Source organism: Coloeus monedula (assembly GCF_965178545.1).
Source record: "Coloeus monedula genome assembly, chromosome: 2".
Classification (NCBI taxonomy): domain Eukaryota; kingdom Metazoa; phylum Chordata; class Aves; order Passeriformes; family Corvidae; genus Coloeus; species Coloeus monedula.
In genome coordinates, this window is record NC_138782.1 from 89,315,153 (window position 1) to 89,342,325 (window position 27,173).

Sequence of the window (27,173 nt, forward strand, 5' to 3'; positions counted from 1 at the left end):
CTCTAATACACATTTAAGATAATTGCTGAAGAGTTCAAACGTGCACACAGAGTAAATGTCTCTTGTGCCAATGGAACTGCAGGAAGGCAAGCTGCCTGCATGCTACCTGCTTGTTTTTGGTAACAGCCTGATGCAGGTTACTACAACTCTGACTGGCATAATATGCTGCTGTTATTCTTATAAGTGTTGGTTTGTTTGCTTTCTGAAAAGGAATCCTACTGTTCCTAAATAAATTAGATTTTTTTACAAAGTTGTAAATTCAATTATTCAGCAGCATTATCCAGCTGACAACCCTCAAAAGTCAAGCACTAAGAATATTTTCTGAATGAGAAACAGAAGTAGATTTACTATTTCTTTATGCTGCAGTAATTTTTCTCAGATGTTTGACACAGCATGAGAGAGGTTTATCTGACCATTGCACAGCCTTGGTCTTCCTGCCCCAATGTTGTTGATTTGTCATAAAATGTTGCTCATTTGTCATGTAACAATCTGCTTAGTGGATATGAAATGTGGCACTTTTTAAGACAATGATTTTTTCTTTGACCTAACTTTCCAGATCTCACTTTTTGGTCACTTTTTGGGTAGAAATGAGATCAGTATACCTTCAAAATTTGCACCATATCTGCTTGTGTCTGGATCTTCTGCAATGGCAAAGTGAAGAGCAACACAGTCCCACCTCCTTCCCTTTAGAGAACTGAAACAGGCCTGAGCTGGGAATTACTATCCATTGTCATATCATGCAAAAGAATTTAGCCTGGGGCTTCTACTTTTAGGTTAGTTTTTTTTTTTTTTTGGCCACAAAAAGTCAGATCAAATTTTAAAAATCAGCTTTCTTTTTGAAAAGAATAATTGGAAAATGTAGGCAACCCCCCCATTTTCTGTAATTTTCTTCCTATACAGTTCTTTGGCTAGAATATAAAGCAAAAATTTTTCACGACCTATATTCTGATGGAGGAAAAAGCCCCAACCAAAGAAAAAATCTCAGCTCACCTGTTTTTGTAACTTGTGCACAGACAGCATTTAGCATTTGGACCTTCCCAGAAATCTTCACAGCATTTTTCTCTACTCCAAGCTAACTCCTGCTTAATTTTTTTTTTTTGCTTACATCAAACCAAAATTGAAATAACATCCATTCACACTTGAAGACAAGCCAATTGTCAAAATAACTATTTTTCCTTTCACAGACAAGCCTAGCTGGTTGGTGAGGTGGTAGGAATAGCCATAAAGGTGGCCTGATTAGAAGGGGAAAATTGCTTAACAGAAGACAGTATCTACTGGAAAAATACTCTCAGAGGACATGCCTGCCAGCCTGGGAACTTTGAACCCGGGAATCAGGCCTGTGAACAAGAAGCATCCTCAAGAAGTGCTCATCTGGCATCTTTGAAGTACACCTGAGTACCTAGAAATTGGAAACCTCCAGAGATACCATCAATAACTGCAAAAACAAGGAATTGTAGAATTATTTATTATCTCAAAAGATGAAAAATAGTCTGGAAAAATGGGAAAGTATCCTGAGAAAGTATGAATTAGTAGGTGCCATTGGCTGTTTCTATCAGCAAGAAGATGATAACAGTTGAAAAAAAAATTGGTCTAAAAGAAAAGGAAACATTATCATCTAATATCTGCCCTGAAAACCATCAATTAACATCTATTGGCTGCTCAGAGTGGTGGTGCCCTGAGAACTCTTACGTCTCTGTGATATAAAAATGATTTGTACTTTATATCCAAAATGGAGCTGTTTTCTCTCTGACAACTTCTTGTGCTGCACATACTTTTCATTCCCTAAACAGGTTGAATTCTCCACATGAACTTTCTGTGAAATTTTGGACTGTCACTGGTGTGCCTGGCTGATCCCCATTTCCATCTCTGAAGTCAGACTCTCTCTTACATTGTTGGTCTCCTTTGGGCCCCCTTCTGGGGTCCATATGATTTGTCCTTCCACTTTTGGACTACTTGTCCCCTTCTAATCTGCTTAATACTGATATTATATGTTCATATAAGTAATCTACAGTAAGTATCTGCTGTTATATCGATAAGTTGCTTTACTAAGGAAGATTTTTTAGTAACCTGTAACAGCACATACCTACTTGGCTACTGCTAAAATACTGATGGTTGCTCTAGTTGATTATTGCTATACTATTGATAGATGCTATTCTATTGATTACTAGTCTTATTGATTGCTGACATACTAGTAATTGCTGAGAGAAATTTTTAATAACTTGGGAGATGCATATTCCCTTTGCTAAGCATAGGCTTATTTGCTATTGCCAATTTTTGTGGTAATATGTGGTAAATTTGGAACAGGCTGCCCACGGAGGTAGTGAAGTTACCATCCCTGGGAGTGTTCAAAAAAACAAGTAGACATGGCACTTTGAAAAATGGTTTAGTTGACATTGTGGTATTCGGTTAAAGGTTGGACTTGATGATCTTGGATGTTTTTTCCAGCCCTAATGACTCTGTGATTTTATGATCTGTAATAAAGCAGGGAAATTTAGAGGATAAAGTCTCCATGTCCTTATGTATTACAGAATCTTACAAACCCATGGTTGTGATCTCCACACACCCGCAGGCTGGGAAGCCCTTCAGGCACGACATGAGGAGGAGAAAAGACAGTTTCCTCAAAGAGCTCTGAGCCAGATATGTGGATGTGCTTGCAAGGTTGGCATTGGTGATGCCGCAGCACCATGGCCAAGAAGGGTGAGTTGAGAAGCAAATGTGGAAACTGGGAGCACAAACACGTATGGAGAAGCTATAAGCAAATTAACATGAGTCAAAATATGCAGTATTTTTGCATTTGTGAAATAACTAAAATTGATTAATTTTGCAGATAAAATTGTGAAAATTGGTGAATGCTGCTAGGAAATGATGGCTGGACTTAGTGCTTTCCTCCACTAAATATGTGCATTTCGTGAAAGGAAAAACCAATTATTTCCATTTGGATTTAACTCTTCTTTTGCTTGTCTTAAACCACTTCAGGTCCAAAACCTCTTTATTTACAGTGCCAATTTGCTTTTAGTTCTCAAGCCCAGTTTTACTGCTCACCTGGTAGTTGTTTATAGAGGCAGTTGCAAGGGAATAGGAAATGAATAGTCTTAATCTCAGCATGTGAAAAATCAAATCTGCTACCTTGCTGCTGCCTTTGGAAGTCTATAGCAAAGATAAACATAGGGGATAGGAGAAAATGAGCTTTAGGGCATCTGAGCAAGAACGTTGCTATGAGCTGATGGAGATAAAACAATTCTTTCACTGTCCTCCTCCCAAAAAAGGTAAAAAAAGTTTTAACCAGAGCTGCTTGGAAAGGTGCTTTTTTTTCTCCTAAGTACTTTTTTTATCTGTTTAAACAAAAATCTGGAGACCTCAACCTTTGACATTTGCTCATGGCACAAATGTGTTGCTGCAGAGGGGCTCTCCACTGTTTGCTCCTGGTGCCAGGTTCTTTCCCCATGCACTGTCCTTTGCAGAGATGCCAGAGCAGAACCCTTGCCACAGTGCGTTTCAGGAGATACTGTCATCCAGCAGCTTGGTGAGGACAGCAAAGGCATGACACAGCCAAGGAGTGAGTCCCACAAACCATTGGCAACAGTGCCAAATGAATTTTTTCCACACATCTGGCCAAAATGTTTTGGCTTTTGCCATTTAGTCTTTAGAGGGAAGAGAAAAAAATACAAATTTTCCATCCAAAGCAAGTGCTGTCTTGTGAAAAGAAAACTCTAAATAGAACTTTAAGAGAGTTTTGACAGAAATTTTCCAACCAGTGGTCTGGTAGAACGGAGGGTGCAGAGATGAATGATCTCACAGGCAGTGTCCCCTCTTGCCCTGGAAGCAAAATGGGAGTGTGCCGTGGAGGTTCTTGGAAATCTCCATGGCTCCACAGTGTTACTCACGAGGGCCTGACCCACTTTGCTCTGGAGGCCGTGCAGCACTCCCAGTGCCCTGCTCACTAAAGGGTCTCAGCAAAGAAACAAAAGGACCCCTCTTGGTGCCTGAAATCTGGAGAACTAAGGCAGGGCCTGCTGGTCAAGAGTTTCTTCCTGAGAAATCAAATGTTGATATTCAAACAATTTATTCTCTTCTTTCATGTGTGTTTTCTTTCTTTTTGTGGTTCTGATTCAGCAGCAATATTCTTCTCAATGCAATTTATGGATAAACTTGCTCTTGCTAAGAAGGAAACCTCTACAGCAGTGATGTATGCCGATGTTACTGGTTTTATTGCCTTTCCAGAGTGCACTGTTTGCAAAAAAGGTGGCTGCTCAGCATTTTTTTTTTCCACTTTAATATCTGCAAGATTTTGGTCTTCTCTCTTTCATGTGCATTAACTTGAGAAATAAGCAGGAACTGTTTCTTAAATCCAGATAAAAAGGATACTTAATAATTACCATCTGTGCAGCTTCCTGAGGTGGCGTCCCCACCATGCTCCCCTAATCAAATAAAACTAAAAGTGAGCAAGATCTTGTTATTACTATCCACTGGCTACAATATTTATTCATAATGGCAAATTTTTCCTTTTAATAGTATGTAAAGGTAACTCACAAGGAACCCCAATATCTGTATCTTTGCCCATGTAATCATTCAGGTTCCTCTTGTGCATCCACACTTCAAAATCTCAGCACTGAATCTCTTCTAGAGACAATTTTTATCAGGCAAACAGCCTCTCTTCATGGTCCTTTCCCAGGCAGATTTAGAACACCTCTTCTCAAGGCTTTAATTTAGCTCTCTTTCTTAAACTGTTTTTAAAGGAAAGACTGAGTTCCTTCTGGAAGTCTCCTAGGTATCACGTACTATATAATTTCCTTGACTTTTTTTTCTGAATTTTGAAACTTACTAAATAACAATATTTCGAAAAAGAAAACAGTATCTAATATGGTACTGCATAGTGTGCATTCAGGCTGAAAGGGAAATAATTTATGACAACGAAATTCTGCAAAGGAAAGTACTCCTAAGAGGAACATTAAAAAACTCTAAAAAGATTAAAAACAACATATGGTATTTCTCCCTTTCTCCCCCCAATACTAGATCGACCAAACACATAATTTAGCTTTTTATGATCTGGCATCAGCGAGTGCCAGTTACCATTGTTCAGTTGCCATCACACAGCTCCTTAACAGATTGCAGTATAGCTACAATTAATTAGGAGGAGAGCTTGCTGCTGGCACTGCTGCTCCAGGTCTCCAGCTCTCCTGGGGAGTATGTGGTCACTCCCAATGGAGAGCCTGCAGCTGCAAAAAGCCAGCAGGCTCTGCAGGATCCTTAACATAGGTTTTTCCAGAGATTCATTGCATTTAGCACCATGTAATGATAAAAACCTCAGCGTCAAGGGAGGTGTGGAACAAGCTTTTGAGTACAGGAGACAGCTACAAGTGGTGAACTTAACAAAATACAGGAGCTAACTAAGTCTTTTAGCTGTCACCTAAATGCATAGCTGTCATAGAAACGTTTAAGTATCTCACTGGAGCTACCACTCTGACACCATCCAGCTCCTCCCTGGGGCAATTCAGCAGCTTTCAATGTGACATCCATAGGCCTTCAGGGGGCCCAGCACAGCACCAGCAGAGCTGCAGCTTCAATGCCGAGGGATGTTGAACTCCTGTCTACCCAATAAATCTCATTAAAGGAAGCTAAAAATAGAATAACATTATTCTGCATTTGCTTGACCAGAGAGGGGGAGGCCTGTGCTGGGGACTGGGAGAAGCAGTCTGTGTACGTGTCTGCAAAGCCAAGGAGGTATGTCCTCCAAGACTGATTTTTATTAAGCTGCGCCTCAGAGAAAAAGTTGGTGAACTCTACTTTAAAGGCTTTTAGCTTTTGCTGGCTTATCAGGGAAAGTACATCTTTTTAAGACTACCAGTAATTTAAACATTTGTGTTTGGCAAAGATAAAGAATTAAAGTTAATTGTCAGAGTATGCAGATTGTATCCTCCCTTACAGTGCTGGTCTTATAGTGGAGAAGGCTTATGCAGCTGCGATGAATTTTTGCTTAATAAATTCCTGTCTTTATGTATTTACAACAAGAAACAATGAATACGTGAAATATTTTAATTAGAAAATTTCCTTTATGTTGTTTCTTCTATTACATCTTTCTTCATACTGAATGAAGAGGTAAGATCTCCATCACATTTTTAATACTATGTTCATATGCTGTCCTCTGCAGTTTCCAGTGACAGCTGTAAAAGTGAAAATGCCTACAATGCAGTCCCAGTTCAAATGCTATGCAACAGTGTTTTCCCTAATAGTAAAACACTCACTGCCTTATATCATACTTTCACTAATCTGGCCTTATACTTCTGTGGTAGTCTGTTCACGTGTCTTTTTCAAAAGCCCTGCAAAGCAGGAAAAGACTAGTGTCTTCACAGGTCCTGAATCAGGGAATGAAATAGGATTGTTCAACTTGACTAAAACTATTCAGTGAGTCAAAATAGAATTAGAAAGATCACAGAACTGACACCTATAATCCACTGTTCCTACAGTCCTTTTTTCCCCTCTCAATTCAGGCGATCTTCTCATTCTTGTATTTTCTATTCAGAACACTATATTTTTTTTTTGCAGTGCTACTTTCATGCTCTTCAAGGAACTTGAGCCAAATCGAAAACAATTTCAGAAATAAAAAAAAACATAGAGAAGTCAAACCAGAAAATATCAAAGGGGTCTTCTTTATCCAGGTGCATAAATTTTGTTGAGCTTCTTACTTCATCTTCCGTCTTTTATTGGAAAATATTCAAAGACAAGGGGGAAAAAAGCAATACAAATCATAGAAGGATGTTAACAGGATTATTCACTGTAATGTTGGAGATGTTTCTGGCAAAACATACTTTATAATGTGCTTTCTAATGGATGTTGTATTCTTAAAATTAAATAATATAGTGTTAGTTAAAATTACATTAATTTTGCAAAGAGAAAAATGGTAGCTGAATTTAAAAAAGTGAAATACTGTCTATGCTCCAAGGTGATTATGTACAAGTGTTTTAATACTCATGATTTTGAAAATGCTTATGATTTTCAGATCTGATAACAGAGGGAGGTTTTTTCTCACAAGAGAATTTGAGTCCTCTGTTTTTGTTCTTCTGGGTGCTACAGTCCAGAGCCACGAGGCAGATTCTCGTTGGAGAATCTGGACAAGTGCAGCCCAAGGATACAGAAAAGCATAAAGGGAAGTATAGGGTCTTTCATAAGTAGTAGAGAGTTTCAAAAGTCTTACAGACTATTAAGTATTTCCCTTAAAAGTAATTTGAACTACTTGTTTTAATGACATAGCTTTTCAATCCATCCAGCTGCAACTGGTCCTCAATGAAGCACAAACAGTCCAGGAGGTTCCTGGAAAGCAGCGTCCTGCACAGGTAGTGGAGGATCCTACAAGGAATGGTGTGCTGTTACTGTACTAACAGGGAAAGCCTCACTGGAGTTGTGAATGTTGGGTGCAGCCTTGACTGCAGTGACAGTGAGATTGTGGAGTTCAGTATCGGAGGAGGAGGGAGCAAGCAGTAAGTAAGATGACATCCATGGACTTCCGAAGAGCTCCTTTTAGCCTCTTCAGGGGTCTTTTGAGAAAAAAACAACTATACAACCTTTATTCATGGAGCTGAAAAACCCATTTCATCCCTGGTACCCTGTACAGACATTGGCTGGTGTGGGGTGAGGGTGACAGCACCCAGAGGAAGGCAAGGTACCACAGATTTATCAGATATATCTGCTACTGTCAGAGAAAATTGCCATGTTAGATGGCCTGGAGGCAGCGCAGACAGTGATGGCTATAGCCTGAGATCTACAATACTATCTAATTACCTTTTCACAGAATCTGAAGGAGGGACATTCAGTCTTTTGCTGGGACTTTATTATGAACACCTCCTTTTTAAATACCCCATGAAAGCACTCAGTAGCACACACCTCTAAGTAATACCTGAAATCTCTTCCTCATAGCCCTCTGTGGCACAGGATAAAAGCATAGATGGCTCTAACTGCATTTTTAAAAACGTGGTTAAGAAAATGAATTGTGCAAATGCTCTGCCTCGTGATTAATATTAAAGGAGAGAAATCTCAACTAGTAGTCAACAGAGAAGCACGTTCTTAATAAGAGAACATTTGTACTAAAACAAAATGTCAAACATTTTCTGGTCAGCTGCATTCTCAGCTTGATGTGCCTCCTACTCTCCCACAAGCTCAGTGTCACCTGCTGAGCTCCAGAGTGAAATCAGGCCTATATCTTGGTGGCTTTTCCAAAGGTTCCTGGTGCCACTGGGGAGTTACAGTGCAGTGGTGGGAACAGCCAGCCCCTGTGGAGAGCGTAGGCACAGTAGGGAGTCAGGAGACCAAGATTTGGAGGGACCTGAGGGGAGATGCACCCTTTGGATCAGCAACTTTGGAAGAAAAATGGAAGCTGGAGATTACAAGTGAAATAAATACTCACAGATAATGTACAAAACTATTTTTACGAAGGTTTACTCCACAAGGCCAAAGGTACTCCTTTCCACCCCAGGGAAAGCCATCAAAGGGCACAAACCTACAGCAGCTGTGGGCTTCACCAGCACCCCTTGCACCCAAGGCATCTGGCTCCCTTGAAGCTGTACCATAAGACTGTGTGACCAGAAGAAAAGGCTGCACTGGAAAAGAAATGTTAGGTCAAACACTATACTGTATAGGCACTGACCTATATATTTACAAACTACATGTCCAACCTCTGCAACTAACAGCGTATATATACATCAATGACAAAAATTTGAAAAGCTCTCACTGGAACATGATCAAAGAGGTCTTCTTTAAAATATAACCCTCACCTGCACAAAGCATTATTACTGAAGAACTGGGAAGCGTGAGGAAGTGGTAGCCTGAAAAAAAGATTACTCAGAGCTGCAAGCAACAGAACAGTGAGCAAACAGTGTTTTGATTATGAAAACAACTGTTTCATAATCAAAATTATAGTAAGTGATAAGGCAGTGTATTCTCTAGTGTGGAAACTAAGGAGCTGTTTTCATATAAAGATACTTGGCTTATTAAGTTAACTGAGAAGGTCACAGTGAAGCAGAATTATGTTCCCAAGAAACAAAACCCCAGCAGTTTTCCTCATTAATATATCTATATTCCACACAGTGAGTAGGCACCTAGATGTTGTTACCACTACATATTAGATTAGTTGCAATGATTTCATTGAAACTGTGTGTTCTGCCTGGCCCTTTCTCTCTCTTCTTTTCAATTCAGATACTAAACTGCAAAAGACAGCTGCAGTATTCTGTCTATTTTACAGTCTACTGCATGGAGAGAAAAACACTTCTGCTCTGGGATCCAGGTGACTTTGGGTCAGCTCTTCAAAGGCAAAGGTGGAAAGGTATTTCTGCAGGACCGTATCTCCCCATACTTTGTGGGGCATCTTTGCTGATTTACAGTGGGCTCCTCTGCTGAAACTTACCACCCACAGGCAGAGTTTACAGAGCTACTCAAATGAAGGAAGGGTCTTCCTAAGCCCCTACAGCCCCTCTCATTTTCATCCCATGGATCTGAGTTGTTCAATGCTTCCTCCTATGTTTTGGAAAAGCCCAAACTATGAGTTCAGGACTATTTGGATCTCAAATTTGATTCAGATTTATCTCCTTTTACTGACATCTGTTTTCATCTTTAATGAGGAAAACTGTAGTGTGTGATTTGGAAGAGAACCAAGAAAAACAGGGTTTTGATTTTCAGTTCATTTAAACACCAGACGGTCAAGAAACATCATCCTTCCAGCTAATTGAAGTCAGACTGCAGACTGCTGCTAATCTGGGCCTGAGTTGTGAGCTGTATTGTGGTCCTGTGTCACCAATCTGTATGCAGCAGCCACACTGAAATAGAGGGTCACATGCAAAACAGATAATAGGAATACTTCAGTAAAACAGGAAAAGAAAAATTGCTGCGATTGTAGGGCCAAGAATACTGCAAATGGAAACTTTCTCTAGCCAAAGCTTTAAGCATCTTACAAAGCAGTTGTAGAATAAAAATTCCAATACAAAGAGTCTGGACCTCTTGGATTCTGTGTTTGTCTGGAAGGGCACACCTCCATGCTGCTGCAGGTGTGGCTTTAATTAATTCTAGCAGTATGTGAGGTACCTTGACATGAGCTGAGATGGAGACCAGCAACAGACCTTCTGCAGCAACAAGAAAATCAATGTGAGTTTATTTACCTGTCCAAAACCTGAAGCAACTACTGTTCAAATACATCCCAAGTTCAGAAATTTAGGGTGACATATGCTCCTCTTTCTAAGTACCTTCAATTGTGTTGAATACATTAGGCTCTCATTTTAAAAAATTCTTAGTTTTATTTCCTGCTCAGAGGTTGCCACGGCACTGCGACAATCAAAAGAAATAAGATGTCTCATATGGTAATTAATGAAATGAGCCTGGTGAATTCATCATTATTGCTGTAAATGTCATTCCTTGGGCCCACAGTTTGTTGTCACGGTGGTTTTTTTAATCTTTTTTTTTTTCAATGCTGATATCTGCACACTTGGTAAGCATAAACAGAAAAGATACCATTGTTTGGAAGCTGTTGTGGAGTTGACAAGTCCCTGGGGAACTTTTAACACCAGAATGATAATTTTAAATTGGAATCTGAGAAGAGTATGGCCTGGCTGAAAATCAAATAGGGTAAAACAAATATCACATTATTTCTAGAAAAAGAAAACACCTTAATATAAAATTCAGGGCTCATTAGCATACATGTGGCAGAAAAGTAATAAAACATGCAGAAGAGAATCTGGATTTGTTGGTCTGGACAGGTGAAGAAATCAGCTGTGCATTCATGAAGAAGCAAACTGAGAGAGAGATGAAACATTAATGACGTTTTTGCTGTGGTGAAAGGTAAATATTCTGGAGGAGGACTCAGCAGAGCAGCCTGGGAAGGCTGTGCAGGGGCTGGGGTCCTTCTTGACTGTGCTTGGAAGGTACTGTTTAGCCTACAGGCAAGTTTATAGTGCCCTGACATATTTGTCTCAGTCTGAAAGCACAGAGGACACTGTAACTCTACAAGCAGTACTCTTTGCTTCTATTTTTTTTTTCTTTCTTTCTTTCTTTCTTTCTGGCCACAGTTAACTTCTGTCTCCATTTCCTCTTTGGGTTATTGCTGGAATTAATCTCTCCAGGGAGTTCAAATGCAGAGCTCGAACTTGCCGACTGCTGCCTCAATGGCAATGTGACAGACATTTGAATAAATATATAGACATGTAGATGTAAAGTGATAGAATTTTGTAAGTACATTTTAGTCACTTAAATAATTTTTAGCCCATCTTGACCTGCTATGCCTGGCCAGTAATACCAGATTAATCGTTTTTTAATTCCCTGGGAAAGAAAGGCCAAGATTTATTCCGTTTTAATGATCTCCTTAAGTACAATATGTATTATGTTTTACAAGAAACTGTATCTATGGTCTTTCACAGAAACAAACCCAGAACCACTGGGTTTTATACATTGTATGAGATTATTGCCAGAAAGACAGCTGAAGCTGTTCTGATGTCCTTTGCCCAGCAAAGAAGGGCTGTCAGGAAATGTAGTGGTATCTCCAGCTGCTGCTTCTTCTGTTTTCCAGCCTCTGATCTCCCCACAAGGAGGACAAGTGGGATGGGAGGAAGAATGCTCCTCATGCCTTGCCTGGGAGCCATGTGGAAAGTTTCTGATGGGAACATGGTTGGCAGCAAGGAAAGTTTATGGATCGAGTGTGTGAGCCAGCAGAGAAGATGCTGGGTAAGTCTAAAAATGTCCAGGCAAAACATGCAAGCCAAAGTACATACACACAGGAGAGAGAATGCAGGGCAGCGAGTGGATAAATAGTAGAAGAATGAAGTAGCTGCATAAACATTACTGGAAAACTTCAGACTGGTACGGAAAGGGCTGTGAGGCCACTTAGATAATCGAAAGCTTCTATAGATGTACCGGGGTCTCAACTCCACTATGTCATGAGATCAAGGGAGCAGTTCAACAGGGCACTGATAGGCAACTGAAATGCCCTCCTAATATGAGCTAGCTGTTCCAGCTGCTCTTCCAGAAAGGCAAGGGTCACATCTGCCGGCCTCTTACCAATGTCTGGGCTACCCTAAGGCTCTCCAAATGGTTTGAACTGACAGGAACAGTCAACACAATAGAGCTCTTAATCAGTAGAGCAGTGGAGCATGTCCTGGTTCATGGTTTACAGCTGGGGTTCAGTTAAGTTATGTTGTTTTAGGCACAATGGGATGTGCCACGTGGTGTCTCATGCATCTCACGTCAGATCTGCCAGCCTTATGAAGCCGATGGGTGTCTGTGGTACCTCTAGTGACTTCAACTCCACAGGCATCTGGATTTCATCTCCCATGGCTGGTGATCTTTAGGCTCCACTGACTCCCTTGACCTGCCTTCTCTGTTATGCTCAGAGCTTAAAGACATATATATTTATAGACATTCAACTTCAGGTTTGCCATTCTTGAACTGAACAGCATCCCAAGTGTTTATCTAACCAGAGGTGAATGCTGAAGACCCCTTTGATCTACCCATTCACCCAAGAGAAAAGAGAGTTTTATCAAATTTTATCAACAATTTGAGGAAGACTGTACTGGCTAGATTGGATGGGTTCTTGTCTTGAAATATTTCTTGCCACTGAGCAGCCTATGTTAAAAAAAAAGCGGTAACAATTGAAACTGTAACAGAACCTATAGTTTTTTTCTGCCCTGAGACTTTGGAGGGTTTATTTCAAGAATTTGTCAAAGACGTCTATTAAAGGAGAATTACTACTTTCTAAAAAGGTATTTGCTATTGCTTTTATTATTTGAGGAGCTGTCTGGAAAAGTTCACCAAATTAAACTGGAAACTAAATAGTACAGCAATTTTCAGTGCATTTTCTCAGTTCTTGGAATGGTTATAATTATTCCTTCAGAGGCAGCTCCTAGGGACCAAAATCTATTGCCTGTGTACAAAATCAGGCAAACAGTCCCAATCTCTAAAAATTTACAACCTGACTAAAATCCTAATCCAGAAACCCGTTTACTCATTCGTTTTACAGTAAGTGTTTAAATAGCTAGGGCCTCTTAAAATCATGCTTCAACAGATGAACTGTGTGAATATAAAATATGCTTGTCACTTTCTGAGTTTTGCCAGAATTTCCATAACTTGTATAGACACAGAGCTTAGGAACATGAGAGCTGAAATTCCAAGCAGTATTTTTATACATACATATTCTGTGTGTGTGCGTGTGTAGTATATGTATAGATCTGTGTATAAATATGTATTCATGTACGTATGTGTATCCAAACGCAAAGCTTGCACTACCGCTGGGAATCTTAGTCACTGCTGTGAACTGGAAAGGTCACTTGAGCTGTATGAATTCAGAGAACTTGCTCTGGGGAGAGAGTCTGGAAGCGTCAGCCCATATAGCTGTCCAAGTATGGGAAAATAATTCCAGAATATTTTTTTTTTAATAGGGATGAGCCTGAACAGTAAAACATAGGGCCAAAGCATCCCAAATGTAGCAGACTTTGAAAGTGAGTTATAATTTGATTTCTCAACAGAGAAACAGTCATTTTTCATTTAGAAGGACAGTCAGGAGGGTCCAGTGGTAATGCTGGGTAGGAGCCAACACTCAGTCTTTCATTCCCAATAAGGTCATTCATTAAAATACTTGACAGCACTGTGCTACATGCCTCGCTTTTGCATTGCTCTTAAAGACTCAGAAAGCTACAGGGGTCAGCTAAGTGGACAGAGAACAGTAGCAGTTTGAATTTTTGAATTCTCTTCTGGATGACCCTTCATCCTTCTCTCCCACGTCTATGTGTACATGAGTTTTCCTCCATGTTTGATGACTCTTTCAGGTCCTCAGTGAAATTTACACCAATTTCACAGGACTGCAGATCAAATCACAGATCTCTGCCTTTTGTGTCAGGGACTCTTGGCTACATTTGACCCAAGTGATGACATTTGTAGAATGTGTTAGTGAGCCATGATTACAGGAGCCTCTGCTCACCCATCCCTACCCAATGCCTGCTGTATGGCCCCAGAGGGGAGGAGATCAAAGGCAAATTCATTATCACTTTGGGAAGAGTATTGCAGATGTCAGGAAATTCCCTCCACTGTCTGATGGAGTATAGGAGAAGGAGCAAAGTGGGCAGTGCTCTGTTGACACTGCCTGCCCCTTAACAGTGTTAGCACAGACTGATGTTGGAGGGGTACTGAGTGTGTAGTTTAACTTTAGTTGACATTTAATGCTCCAGGGCATTTCCCTGCTGAGGGATAACCAGGGTAGTTGTAACATGCTTATTTACAAGGCACTGAATGCAGTACAGTAATCTCCTTTAAGGAATATTTGTTCTATTTTCTTCCTGTATTTTGTTTCCAATTCCTCAAGATGTGGTGGTTGCTCTTAGCAACATTCTCCAGATTCTTCCCAAAATTTATGAAGACAAAATGGCACATTTGAGGATAAGCCAGTTTGGAAATTAAATAAACAATCTCTTTCCATTCAGTGGAAACATCAGAGCCATAGGTCATTTGCTTTGGTAGTTTCCTGAGATTACTGGCATTTATTACCAAAGCTACTGGGCCTTGAAGCAAAAACCTAGCAAGCCCCACTCCCAGGAAAACCTATCTCTTAGCACATCCTGGGATGTGCGCAGTCCTGCGACTCAGAAAACTTCATCAAAATACTTGATGAAATTATGCTCTATGAAGTTAACCATTTAAATTTAAAAAAACCCACAAAAATATTTTTATTTATCTTCATTCCAGAAAAATTTGAAATCTGTTACCACATACTTCAAAAAATATTTTAAATCCATATCAGCTGTATAGCACCATTCACAGAAATTTTTATCTAACATTCCTGAGTGGATGACCCACAACCGAATAATATGGTTTTGTGGCCCCTATTTAGTTTAATAAAAATAGGAAAGCAAAATAGGCACAAAACATCACAACGGTGAAAAAAACAGTGAGAAAGATAAACAAAAAAAATCAGTTATTCTTAATAAATCCTTAATTCCATCTGCACAGTATTTAATTACACAAAAGAAAGAAAATAAAACCCTTCAGACACCAATATTTTCAGGCAATTGACACATCTTGGCACTAATACAGCCACATTACAGTGAAATAGAGTACCTAAGTCTGTAGAACATTGGCTGTAAAACCAGATTTTCCTGAAGATGGATGAATGTAGAAGAAAAGAAATATTATTTGCTTTACAGACTGAAGTACAAATTAGGCAGAACTACATGCAAAATATGCCACAGAGGTCAGAAAATATGTCACATAAATGTAAGCTGCTGAAGAGAAAAATCATTTGGAGAGAGCAATGTGATAAAGAAGTTATTTGAATCAAGATTCTGCCACTTCAAGTTAATAAAGGGTTAACTCCTGGTTTAATTTTTTTAAAGAAATTTTACAAACAGTGTTGGCTTGAAAAAAGGCACATACTTACAGTGCCAGTTACAGACATTTGTACTTGTCAAGAAGGAAATGGAAAGTTTCCTAGTAAAAGATGTACAGTGGTGGGGCTAATGTTCCGATTTTGACCTTGTATGTTAAGATTAAAGCGTATTGTGGCATGGCCATAGTTTAGTCTTTGCTGGCAGTACAGTACATCTTCACTCTCTTAATTTTGGAGTCTATTATTATTTTAACCCTTTTTATTTTAAGAAGGATCTGAGTGTTTTTGTTGTAGAGCAGACACGGGTGAATTTATCAGAAAGATCAGCTTGCCAGAGGTTTTACCAACCTGCCTGCTCAGTAATTGACCAACCAGACAGGGATTAAGTAAGAATTAATTTATAAACTATTTTAGCCCAAATTTCTTAATAATTCAGGTGGAGGTTGATAAATAGAATCAGTTGACTAAAAACCAGCTGTTATCTAAGTAAATGCGGTTAAATGAATACCCTAAATTTTACTCCAAAGAAAGATTATTTTCTCAGCCCCATATCTGAACCACTTAAAATTCCATATTTGCAGTTTAAAGGTGACAAAGAGGCAAGAGGGTAAATACTGTTCAGATAAAAACTGGACTCCAAGAGAGTTTGGGATGAAGTTCCCAAAAGCACTTCCCCATTACCTAATGGGGATGTTACCACTTCTCTAGGAAGAGTGACACTGAGTGTTTCTGAACCCTCAGAGATGGCCTTCTCACCCCAGGTGGGCTGTGTCCTGTGAGGTTTCACAGCAGTACCCTCCACAGGGACGGGTATGTCAAAGCTTGTTGCCTTCAGTGTTGTAATAGAGGTTATAGTGATTAAGCCACCTAGCCTGGCTGTGGGTATAACATATCAGCCCAGTCTGGCTCATGGGCTGCTTTGCTCTTTGCTAGCTGACTTCAAAACAGGAGCATGGCTTCCCAGAGCCAGCCTCTCTGCCCACTACCTATCCAAGGGGATGCTTGAGCTCTGCTCCCAGCCTGTCCCAGGAGAGCGGGGCAGCATGGCCATATATCCAGCTGAAGAAACTTGCAGTCCTTTGCTTCACTGGGACCCCGTGGAAGCATACTGCAGCCTATCACCATGATTCCCTCCTGCAGAATCTCCCCTGCCTCCTCAGAGCACTGAGCATGTTTGCCTGGGTTAAAGTATCAGGTTCATGACAACATTTGAACTTGAGCTGCTGACCCAAGTTAAAACTCAACAACCTGCTGTTCACAACTCTTTGAAAACAGGTTAGTGAACCCAGATTAAGAAGATACCTTTTCTCCTATACTAGTAAAGGCATGCTTCCAAAGATGCTCTCTCAATTGTTTTGTCAGCTTGTTTTGGTGGTGTGGTCTCACCACGTTTTATTTACTTAACACCAGTCTGCTCCTTTTCCATCCAAAAGCAAATGAGGAAGGCCATTTCTGTGCAAACCGAGTGTACGTTTGTGTGAGATGTTTAAGTAACGGCAGCCCTGGAAGGTAAGGGCAACATGCCCAGCTCTATTTACAGAAGAGGCTGAGAATGTTACATATATTTACATATCATTATTGTAATAGGGAAGGATAACTTTCCATATCTCTGAGCACTTCTCTTGCATCCAAAATCTGAAGAAAAGGATCAAATGACGAGTCTGTCAGAAAAAAAGAAAGTCTGGTATAAAGGACATATAAACTGAGGGCAAGATATGACCAAAAACTCAGGGGTGGCCAAAAAAAGAGCTTATTTAAAACTACATTCACAATTGTAATAGTTCCCCTTGTTTGTGTATTTGGCTCCTAGAGGCGATATTATGAAATTAAGGTGAACACGTTACACTGTTCCACATGATCATCCTTATGTTTTTTAATATAATGTAGGGTAATTTACTCAAATGTTAACTTCTGAAGTTTCATACCATAAGAGAATCAGATGTAAGGAAAAAAAGTCGGTTAGTCCAGGCTTGACTGTAAGCAACCCCCACCCTCCACCAATTCAAAGACATTTAAATTAATCACAAAGCAATCTCCTCTGAAAGACAGATCTTGCTGGAGAGGGGGACATGCAGTAACAAAAGCTCTGCTCCTCAGCTGGAAGACATTGGGAAGAAAGGGGAGCACAGAACTGGTCTAAGCAGGAGGGTTGTCTGGGGGAGCAATTACTGGGTACTGCCTGTGCAGCTGGCAGCAGCAGTGGCGCCTCACGACATCAGAAGATATGTCCCTTACAGGCCTGGGGCACCTTGCTCTTGTGAAAGAGCCCAATAAAACATTTTAATTGTTTCCATGAATATCAGGTTGTTTTAAAAGTCACTTGCTCTACAGAATGTAAATCTTGTCATTTTGAGGACACACAGGTGTATGCAAGATGACAAGCAGTCAGTGAGAAGAAAAAACCCCACAGCAAGCCAACAGGTACACAAAAGAAGCAAAATCTAATATTTCTTCAACCAAAATGAAGTGAGTTGCTTTGTCTAGGTGAAGGTTGTGTATGTCCTTCAAAAGGGAAGAGTGTTGCTCAGCTCACAACAAAATAAATACAACATTTCAATCTGTTTGAGTGAATAATTAACTATTCAAATTTAAAAATGGCCAAGCAGTTGATGGATGATAAAATGGGAGGCTTTCTGAATGTTGTTGGATTTCCGGGCATACTGTGTTTATTTGGAGAACAGGTTCTTGCAGTCTGTAGCTAAGTAGGTAACACTATCTGAACTTTTTATTACTTTTAACTGGAAATTTGTGCAACACAGCTAAAATCTTAAGGACACCCAACAGTAACAATCCATGTGTCCTCACTGACTGCTGGCTTTATAGTGACAGCTGTTTTAAAAACATGGACCGTAATGTATAGGACATGGATAAGAAACATCAGAGTAACAAGAACTGACATATCTGTAATTGGTCTTATTCATGCAAACATTGGTCATGTTGCAGGAGGAAATGCTCTAAGGTCTGGCCTCATCCTCTCAGTGTCAAAGTTAATGGTGTCAAGCTCCAAGAACACTTTAACAGCCAACCTTAATTGCAAATACGTACTTTTGCCAGGTCCCAATAGCAATTAAAGGGAGGGGATAAAGTTCAGTCTCTCTGAGGGCCCTTTTCCAACGTTTTCTGAGCTGAATCCTCCTCAGCTCCGTTGGCAGAGGGCTCCTTCTCAGCCCCTGGGAACAACTGCAAGAGGAGCAGACAGAAAAGGTTCATGACAGCCCTAACCATATTTATGGGCAATGAAACATGCAAAACCCAGCTGGCATGTCAGGACAGTGATCAGCAGCTCAGTTAAAAGTATTAGTTATTGAGTTTGGTGAGGTCCAGGAGGCTTAGTCACGCAGCAGCTTAGTCAGCTCTGCATCGCTTCAGCCTGTCCCAGACCCAGAGGGATGGGATCATTATGTGGAGAAATTCAGAGCCTGCAGGATGGCCTCTCACTGAAAGTCTCAATCATATTTATTGTTTCACCTGTATGCCCCATCCAGCACCTATGTGAGGATCACTCAGCTAAGCGACACAGACCCAGGCCTATTTTCCCACACAGCCTATGAGTACAAACAACTGAAAATGGAAAATTTTCAATTGAAACAAGAATACACCACATGCCACGGTTACCCGCACTTACATTTGACCAAGCATTCTTTCCTGTGACTGAAGTGTACCATTATCACATAGATATGAGTTTCTCAACAAACAATCTCTTTTCCTTTTGGAAAGGATACTGCAACTTTCCAAATACTGCTACAACTACTTTCCCGAAAAGTCAATCCCTCGCCACAGGTCTGTTGGCTGTTTCAAAATGGCTACTGTGGCATAAGCTTACATCTTTCCAAAGCCATACAAATTACTGAGTTGCTTATTAAGCTTAAAATAGGATCCAGAGTAATGTAGAGAGCATGTGAGCTGGCTTCAATACACAGAATGTAGCTGCACTGTTGATTGATTGACGCTTTTCTACAAGCCTTTGTTTTTTGGAAAGTACAAATGTGTTTCTGCAAAGGCAGTGGAAGGGGATTAGCTCTGAAATCCGCCACCAAGGCCTTTTGTCTTTCAGCCTTTCCACGAAGTAACAAACAGAGCTGTCACTGTTCTGTTAGTTACATTTCTCTCTCTGCTCTTACGTATATAAATCCCTAATCTCGTATGTAAAAGCAGTAGTACACAGTAGGCAAAAATCTTCTTTAGAGACGCCTTATGGAGGGTTTGGATTACAGCCCGGTTAGAACATTTAATAACAGCAGCAGCATTCCCAAATTCCTTTTTCAGAGTTTGCACAACCAGTAAACAAAGCTTTAAACTTGCACTGAAAATTGATACAATTTGTTTGTTGATATAGTTACCGTCATCTACAGTTGTATAATTTATTATCACCTACTGTTGTTGGGGATAATAAAAGAGTGAGTGGGTTTTGAGATGTGAGTAAAACATGAGCACAAAATCTCCACTGGAAATACTGAGTCACTTAATAAACATGTAGACCACAAATTCATTGTACATTATTCATTACGCAGGTTACAGATGGGCCTGAAACAGAGGAATCTGCTTATGTTTGTGTGCACATCTGCTCGAGCAGGGAGGAAGGGAGTCTAGCTCTGGATGTCACTTCAGCCTATCTCCAAAGACAGAGGCCAGAGGAAAATCTTGGATGCAACAGAGTGAATTGGAGCCACCTCTAGGCCCATCAGAGCAGAGTTTTATAGGTTTTGGCTAATTGCCAATATAAATATTGTTAAAGATGTTGTTGAAGAAATAGTGATTGGGGTATATATATATATTCTTATGAGCAGCAGATAAGGCACTGGAGATACCAGTTTCTTTTTGACTCTGGTGTCCACTCTCAGTGTAGCAGCAGCTGGGTCCATGCAGCCTGGCCACCTGGCAGCAATGCAGGCAGGGGCGGAGTCCAGATATGTCCACAAGGTGCTCTGTCTTAATCATGTACATGTGCCAGTCCAATACAAGCTGACCAAACATCTGGTGGGACCATCATCTGACCCTCAGCTCTGAGGGACTGATCCTGCCCTGAAGGCAGAGCCTGGGTAGCACTCACTCACAACCCAACAGTCAGACCAGAAGTTAGAACTGGTAAATTCAGCGTTCATTTTAGACCCCTGGGATGAGAGAAGCACCTGCAGAGAGAAATGCAGGAGATGTAAGCATCCTGGTGGGTGCACAGCAGGCACAAGCCAACCCTGGAAAATGGCTCTAAAGCAGGTTCTGCCTCAGAGCTTTAGCCAGAGGAATAAGAACAGTGTTTCTCACCTGGTGCACTTGCCTAACCCAAAACAAGCAGCACAACCTGTCTTTTCAAGGCTGGAAACTTGCTCACCTGCTTGGGGGCGGGGGAAGAAACCAAACCTTTGAAGATTACACGTAGCTGTGCCAACTGGTGACACCTGTCAAAACATGAATAAACTACTAGGAGTTTGCATTTGCCATTTGAAGTGCACTTTGTAGGAGAAATACAAGGAAATTGGTGTTTGGTATAAGCCCAGATGCTAATCCTGTGTGTATTTTGGAGTGGGGGAGAGAATAGGAGAAATTGTAGGAGCTCTATTCTAAGTAATCCCCACTGTTTTGCTAATTTTTTTCAGCCATGGACCATTCTAAGTTGTGGCTCCTGTGGGATAAGTAACCACTTGCAGATTTAGCCAGAACTGACAGACATCAGTATAACTCCCCCAGACTGAAGCACTTATTTGCTTTTTCATAGTTTTCCTGCTGTATTTAAGAAAGGTCAATTATCAATGATTTCCAGGAAAAGCTCCACAGTCACATTTTAGTTCATTGCATAAGCCTTTAGATGTATCTCAATCATTAAATGTGTTTTCTTGGGGCTTTTTTTGTTATTCTTGGGGTTTTTTTGTTTTCTTTTTTTTTTTTTTTTTTTTTTTTTGCAAATGGTTGTGCAGTGCTGTAGTCCAAATGTCTAGAAAGGCTGTAATTTCCTTAGATCATCATAACTCTGCTGTAATAAAATAGGAAAAGTGCTTAATAGCAACCTTAGTGCTACTTTTTGCAGTCATGGTTTGACATAAATGAATGCTAACCCACCTTACAAACATGAGGGCATTCAAGCTCAGGTGCCGAGGCATGGCCATGCACTCCATCTGTGATCCCTTTGTGCAGCTGTCAGGGTGCCTACAAAATGCCAGTCAAAAAGATAGGACCACTGTCTTACCCAGAAATCACATTACAGGCATTTATATTTTCTGTGCATTTTACACTCTTCCCCACCTCTTGAAAAGCCACTGTACTCATTTGCAGTTGACAACACATCCATCTAAATTCAATCCTACAGCAGTTTCCTAGGTAACTGGCACAGAAACCCTCTACACAGCAGAACAAGCCAAAACACCCGTTAGCGTTTCCACTTCTTTTCAATCCTTTTGAAACATGCAAAGATACAAAAAGCCCACCACAAAAGCATTTAAAAAACCCACACCCAAAACCAAACCAACCAACAAATAAACCAATGGCAAGATAAGTTCAGCCAATCTGTTTAACCTTCATCCAGGGAATACTGCACCCACCAAAAATTAGCTCAGATCTATAGACAAGACCAATTTAAGGCCTGAAATTGTTTCTCGAGGGTTGGAATTCTTTGGGTTACCTTCACAGATCGCAAAGATCTTTCTAGGCTCTGACTCACACCAGTAATGTGGACAGATACTTCTGATTCATGCTGGGAGCTAACAATTTGTGTCTCTGCTCTCCCAGCCCCTCTTTCCGTAGCCAGTTTCCAGTGGGGCTTCACAAGGGCTGCAAGGCAAGGACCACTAACAGCCTATTAGAGTACTCCTGAGGAGGTGTTTCCTCAGACTGCCTTGTAACATTGTTGGTTCAACACTGCCCTGGGATCATGCCAGCTCTCATCTCTACTGCTCTGCACGTGGCTGCAGCTCACTTACCAAGGGTTCCCCTATCCACCGAGAGAGAGAGAGAGAGACCCTGCAGTCCCCACTCTGGGAGTGTCTAAAGACTCTAGAGGACGAACAGCTACGAGGGAAGGGGCAGAGGCCAGCAAGTGCATCTCGTTCGGCAGTGCAGCTGTCATTGTAGCAGCTGTGGTGAGGCACAATGCACTTCCTTGTTTTGTGTGCAAGAAAAAGCAAATTCTTGCCCTTGCCTAATATCCACATGTTGCATTTAAGCACTGGAAAAAAAAGCTGCAGCCTGAAGCCACGATCATAGAAGAGATTGGGCTGGAAAGCTACACTGACAGCCCTTCTAGCATTAGCATGCACACACACACAGAGCTGATCCCTTCGGAAAGGTAATTAAGGTGAGGGGGAAACCTGGGAGTGGCTGGCATAAAACACCCTAAAGGGGAGGAGTGGGCTCAGGAATGTGCATCTGAAGGGCTTGGTCTGGTGTCAACTTTTGTGAACAAGTCCTGCTGAATCTTGCTTGCATACCCAGGTGAAGCCAACTCGGCAGGCTTTCACCAGTCCCATTCACGAGGAAGTGAGAGGGCTTCACAACTGGAGGCTGTAGCTTGCAGGCAAGGCCCTCCCTTCTCTGCCTGCAATTGTGATAGCTTGCTGAAGGGCAGCATGTGCACATCAGACTGGAGCATAGTTCAAAAGAAATAAGTGCTGCCTGCAGCTGTCCTCACTTCAGAGCGTGTTGGAGCAGGTTGAAGGCTGCTGTAAGATGTGCCAATCACTAACTAGAGAAGCTTTTCTAGCAAGTAATCCTTGCCAGGACATAAGGATACACTAGTCATGTCCCCTGGAACGGCCTCTTCTCCTGGAGCTTGGGGGAAAGTTCCAAGGACATTTTCTGTGACCTCCTGTGTCTTACACAGGAAGAGGGGAGCTTCAAGAAGATGGAAATGCAGGGTTAAATGTAGGAAGTTTTGTTCTGGGACCTGGTGCGAGGCTGACACCGAGTCCATCTACCCTGTCACGCCAGCTAATTTGAGAACAGGTAGGTTTGACAGTTGCAGACTTTAATGCTTGGGATCTTCCAAAGCACTTTATAACAAGTAAGCACTTCTCTCATTGCCATCTAATAGAACACTGTTGCTGAAGCTGCACAAGCGAGGAGTAGCAAAGCATGTTGTCCCCTGCTGACTCTCAGTGTTAGACCAAGTTGACTGTCATTCTTTTGCTTGTGCTCCCTTTTTAGATTCCCAACAGCTGGGTTAGAGTCCTAAGCCAGGGCTGTGTGTTGTTAGGCCCACTGTGACTTGTGTAGAGAAGGTCTAGCACTCACTCGCCTTAGGGCTCGGCCCTTGCACATTTGCACCGTCTGCTGGCCTTCAGCTGAACTGTAAGCTTCTCTGAGCCCAAATCCCAGAAGAATTTAATTTTTTCTCTTTGAGGATGTTGGTGAGCTGAAGGTATGTAGATTTCAATCCATTCATTTGGCAGCTCAAAGACCATGCTAAGCTATATGGGGCTACACAAACCAGTCCTGGGCAGTTCACTGCTTCAGGTCCTTCATAGTGCTGAGTGGTTTTTTTATGGGTCAGGTGTCAAACTAGACCTTGCTTCCCCAAATCCAGCCTGCTTTTTTGTCCCCTCTCACTGAGCACAATATTTCATTTTATGCCCTTGTTGACTTAGCTTTCTTAGCAGCTAGATAAGCAGTACATGAGTTTTCACACCATTTTGGTTGTCAGCAGTAATACCTTCTTTTTTCTCCTTAACAGGTTATCATGGAAGTTTAATAATACTCGAGCACAAGCTTTCACTGGTTGCAAGAAATTCTCCTGATGTAGCTGACTTGCAGCTTAATCACAAAGTAACGAAGGTGTAGCGAGGGTACAGCACAGTCTAACAATAAAAGCAGCACTTGGAAAACAAAATGAGGCTTGTCACCGAACGACACAGTAGCCTGACATTAATCTGTCAGAGCAGCCACTGCAAATAATGCAGGAATGGGAAAAAATGTGGTTTTTAAACACTCCTTAGAGGAACTGCATTGATTTAAGTGAGTTCATAATCATTACTGAATCAGAGAACAGGGTGAGCTGTTAAATATAACCATTATTTTTTTGTATGCTTTATGAATTCCTCTTCAGAACTTTCGCCTGTTTTGAGAGCTCTTACATGTAACCCAGCAGAGAAGCACAACCAGTGATCACACACCCGGTTTCACTGCACACGCAGGGAACATCCGACACTTGGGAAAAAAATACACAGCTGCTTTTTTTTCCTCGTTCTCTCCCATAAAAAGCGTCTGACAAAGGCTGACGCCCGTTTCCCGCATTCCCGCCGGGGCCCGCGCAGGGGCGAGGGGCGGCCCGGGCCCGCTGCGCGCGGCGCTGCCCGCGGTGCTGCGGCGCCCCCCGGCGGCCGCGGGGGGAGCGGCGGGCGGGCAGTGCCGGCCGTGAGGCACCGGGGCCTCCGCCCGCCCGCGGCGCGTGTCGCGCCCCTCAAGTACGTGTGTGAAGGCTCTTGGTCCTTTTCCGCTGTTCGCAGCCAAGCGCTTCCCTCTAAGTGCGTTTCCCCAAGCAGATTTATGTCTCTACATAATTAACAGTACTTGCAAGGCCTGGGCTGGGCAGCCTGTGGCGGCGGGTTTTCCATCCTGCTCCCCCTCGGCCATCCCCGGGCCACCTGGGCTGTCACAGCCCAGTGCCGTGCCCTGTGGCTGCTCTTCTGAAGCCGGCGGGCTTTTGAAGAAGATGCCAGCTTTTACTCTTACTTGCTAGGGCGTGTGCATTAAAAAAATAAAAAATGAGGAGACTCTTCCGCGAGCCAAGCGGTGTCCTCCTGTCACAGTCAGAGGCTGTCACCTCTGCTGTCACAGCACGGATCGTTGCCTCATCGAAAGGAAGATGAAGCCCTGTGCTTTGCATAGCTGGACTGGCTGGCTGGCCTCCTGCTTTGGGTGTTGTCACCAGCAGAGCCGTGTGCACTGTGTGTGTCAGGCACCTTTTCTCACAAAAGCACCTTGGATTCAGCCTCATTGAAATCAGTGGCCAAGTTCCACGTTCTACAGCTTAGAGAAAGCAAATACAGAGTCCAAAAAATGCACAGTGTGCGTGAGATATGTGAGGGGAGGAAATAGTGATATTAAACCAGCCACAAGACCAGCCACGTACAAACTTGTTGCAGTGGCTAAGTCCACTTTACACCCCCCAAGCTGCCTTAAAAGTGGTCTCTCCTTACAACACTGTGCTAGAAAGTTCTCCCTTTGTCTAGATTCTGCTGGTCACTGGCCCTCTCCCCCCTCCCATCCCTTTTCCCATTGGCCCCTGTTACCTCATTCAGCCTTGCCTCTGCCCCATAGCCCTCAGACTATTGGTTTTGGATGCTCTGCCCTCCTTTGGGAGTTTTCAGGATAAAACTGGTGCGGGCTTTCGGTTTGGTTGCTCTTCTTGCCTCTGTTCCCTTCGGGTGTGTTGCCATTAAACGCCTTGGAATTGCATGCAAAGAACCCCTCTCGCCTCTTTGTCTCCGGTTCCTGCACAGACTGTGTGCATGAGTGGCTGTTCACGACTGCCTGCGAAGGTGAGATCATGTGCACGTGAAGGTGCTGGCAGAGTGCCGCCGAAGCGTCTCCACGAGGGACCCAGTAGGGACAAACGCAGCATCGATCCCACCAAAGCCCTCTTCCATACAAACTGAAGAGCAGCCCCAGAGACGTGAGGTATTCAACAATCCTCTGATTTCCTCCATTAACTCTCTGAAGAAATGTAAATCTTGTCCAATATAAGAGGTATTCTCTGGAGATGACAAGATTCAGCTGTGAGCTGGTATCACACAAAAAAATGATGGGAGAACAAGACTAAGATGAGTGCTAGGGGTTGGGGGGTGAGGGGACATACCACCTGAAGAACAAAGGGAGAAGAAGGTTAAGCCCTGCTATGGTGACATCTCCCTCTCCTCCTTTGCATTTTGTGGTTTATTTTACAGAAGTATGATTTAAGAATGGCATAGCAGACATCTAACAAAGAAGCCCGCATGTATAGTGGAGCTGAAGGATTATATGGATAGCACAGCAGCGACGTCTGGTGCAGCTGTAATTTAATTCTGTTTCGAGCCCTCCAACAAAAGAAAATTCGATGGGTTTCTTCCCCCTGTCTTTTCATGCACATGATGAATGAAAAAGGCCTGAGGGTTGCATTATTTGTGTTTTAATATGAATGGCTTAGGAATGCTGGCCTGTTCCACCAACAGGCTCAGGGATCAAGTGGGCTGCTGGCAGCACTGGAGCAGAACAACTGAAAGCTGAGTCCAGGCACCAAACTACACTAAACTCAGCCTCACAGTTTTGCAAGAGCAATGATCAGGAAAAGGTCAAGAGGAGGGAATAAGAAAATTTCTTACATTTTCTAGAAGAGCAGATACTGTACTTCAGCTGCCTCACAAATCTCAGGACCTTTTTCCTACCAGGTAAAAAGAAGCAAAAGAGGTCAACAAGCCACTCCCAAGCTGCCTGTGAGAAGCTTTTTGATGCTTCCTATTCCCAGCAATTACAGACTTTATGTGCCTCTTGAGACTAGGTACAGAGCAACTCAAAAGATTATTTGTGCCATCAACTTACTTCTTCTGTCCTGGTTAACTCCTAGAGAGTCACCTGTTAGAAAGAAAAACAATCACAGAATCAGCTAGGTTGGAAAAGACCTTTGAGATCATCAAGTCCAACCTATGACCTAACACCACCTTGTCAACAGTGCATCACATCTTTTTGACAAGCCCTGCTGTTTCCAATACCAAAGCAATGAAATTGGGCCAAATCCCTTGACCCTTCAGGAAGATGTGCACTGCCATCCATAAGGCTTTAAGGAGCAGCCACTTTTTTTTGGAGCTTTCAGTCAAAAAGACAGGGGCCAAGCAATTGTGCCAGAATTTCCCCGGGTCTCCCTTTT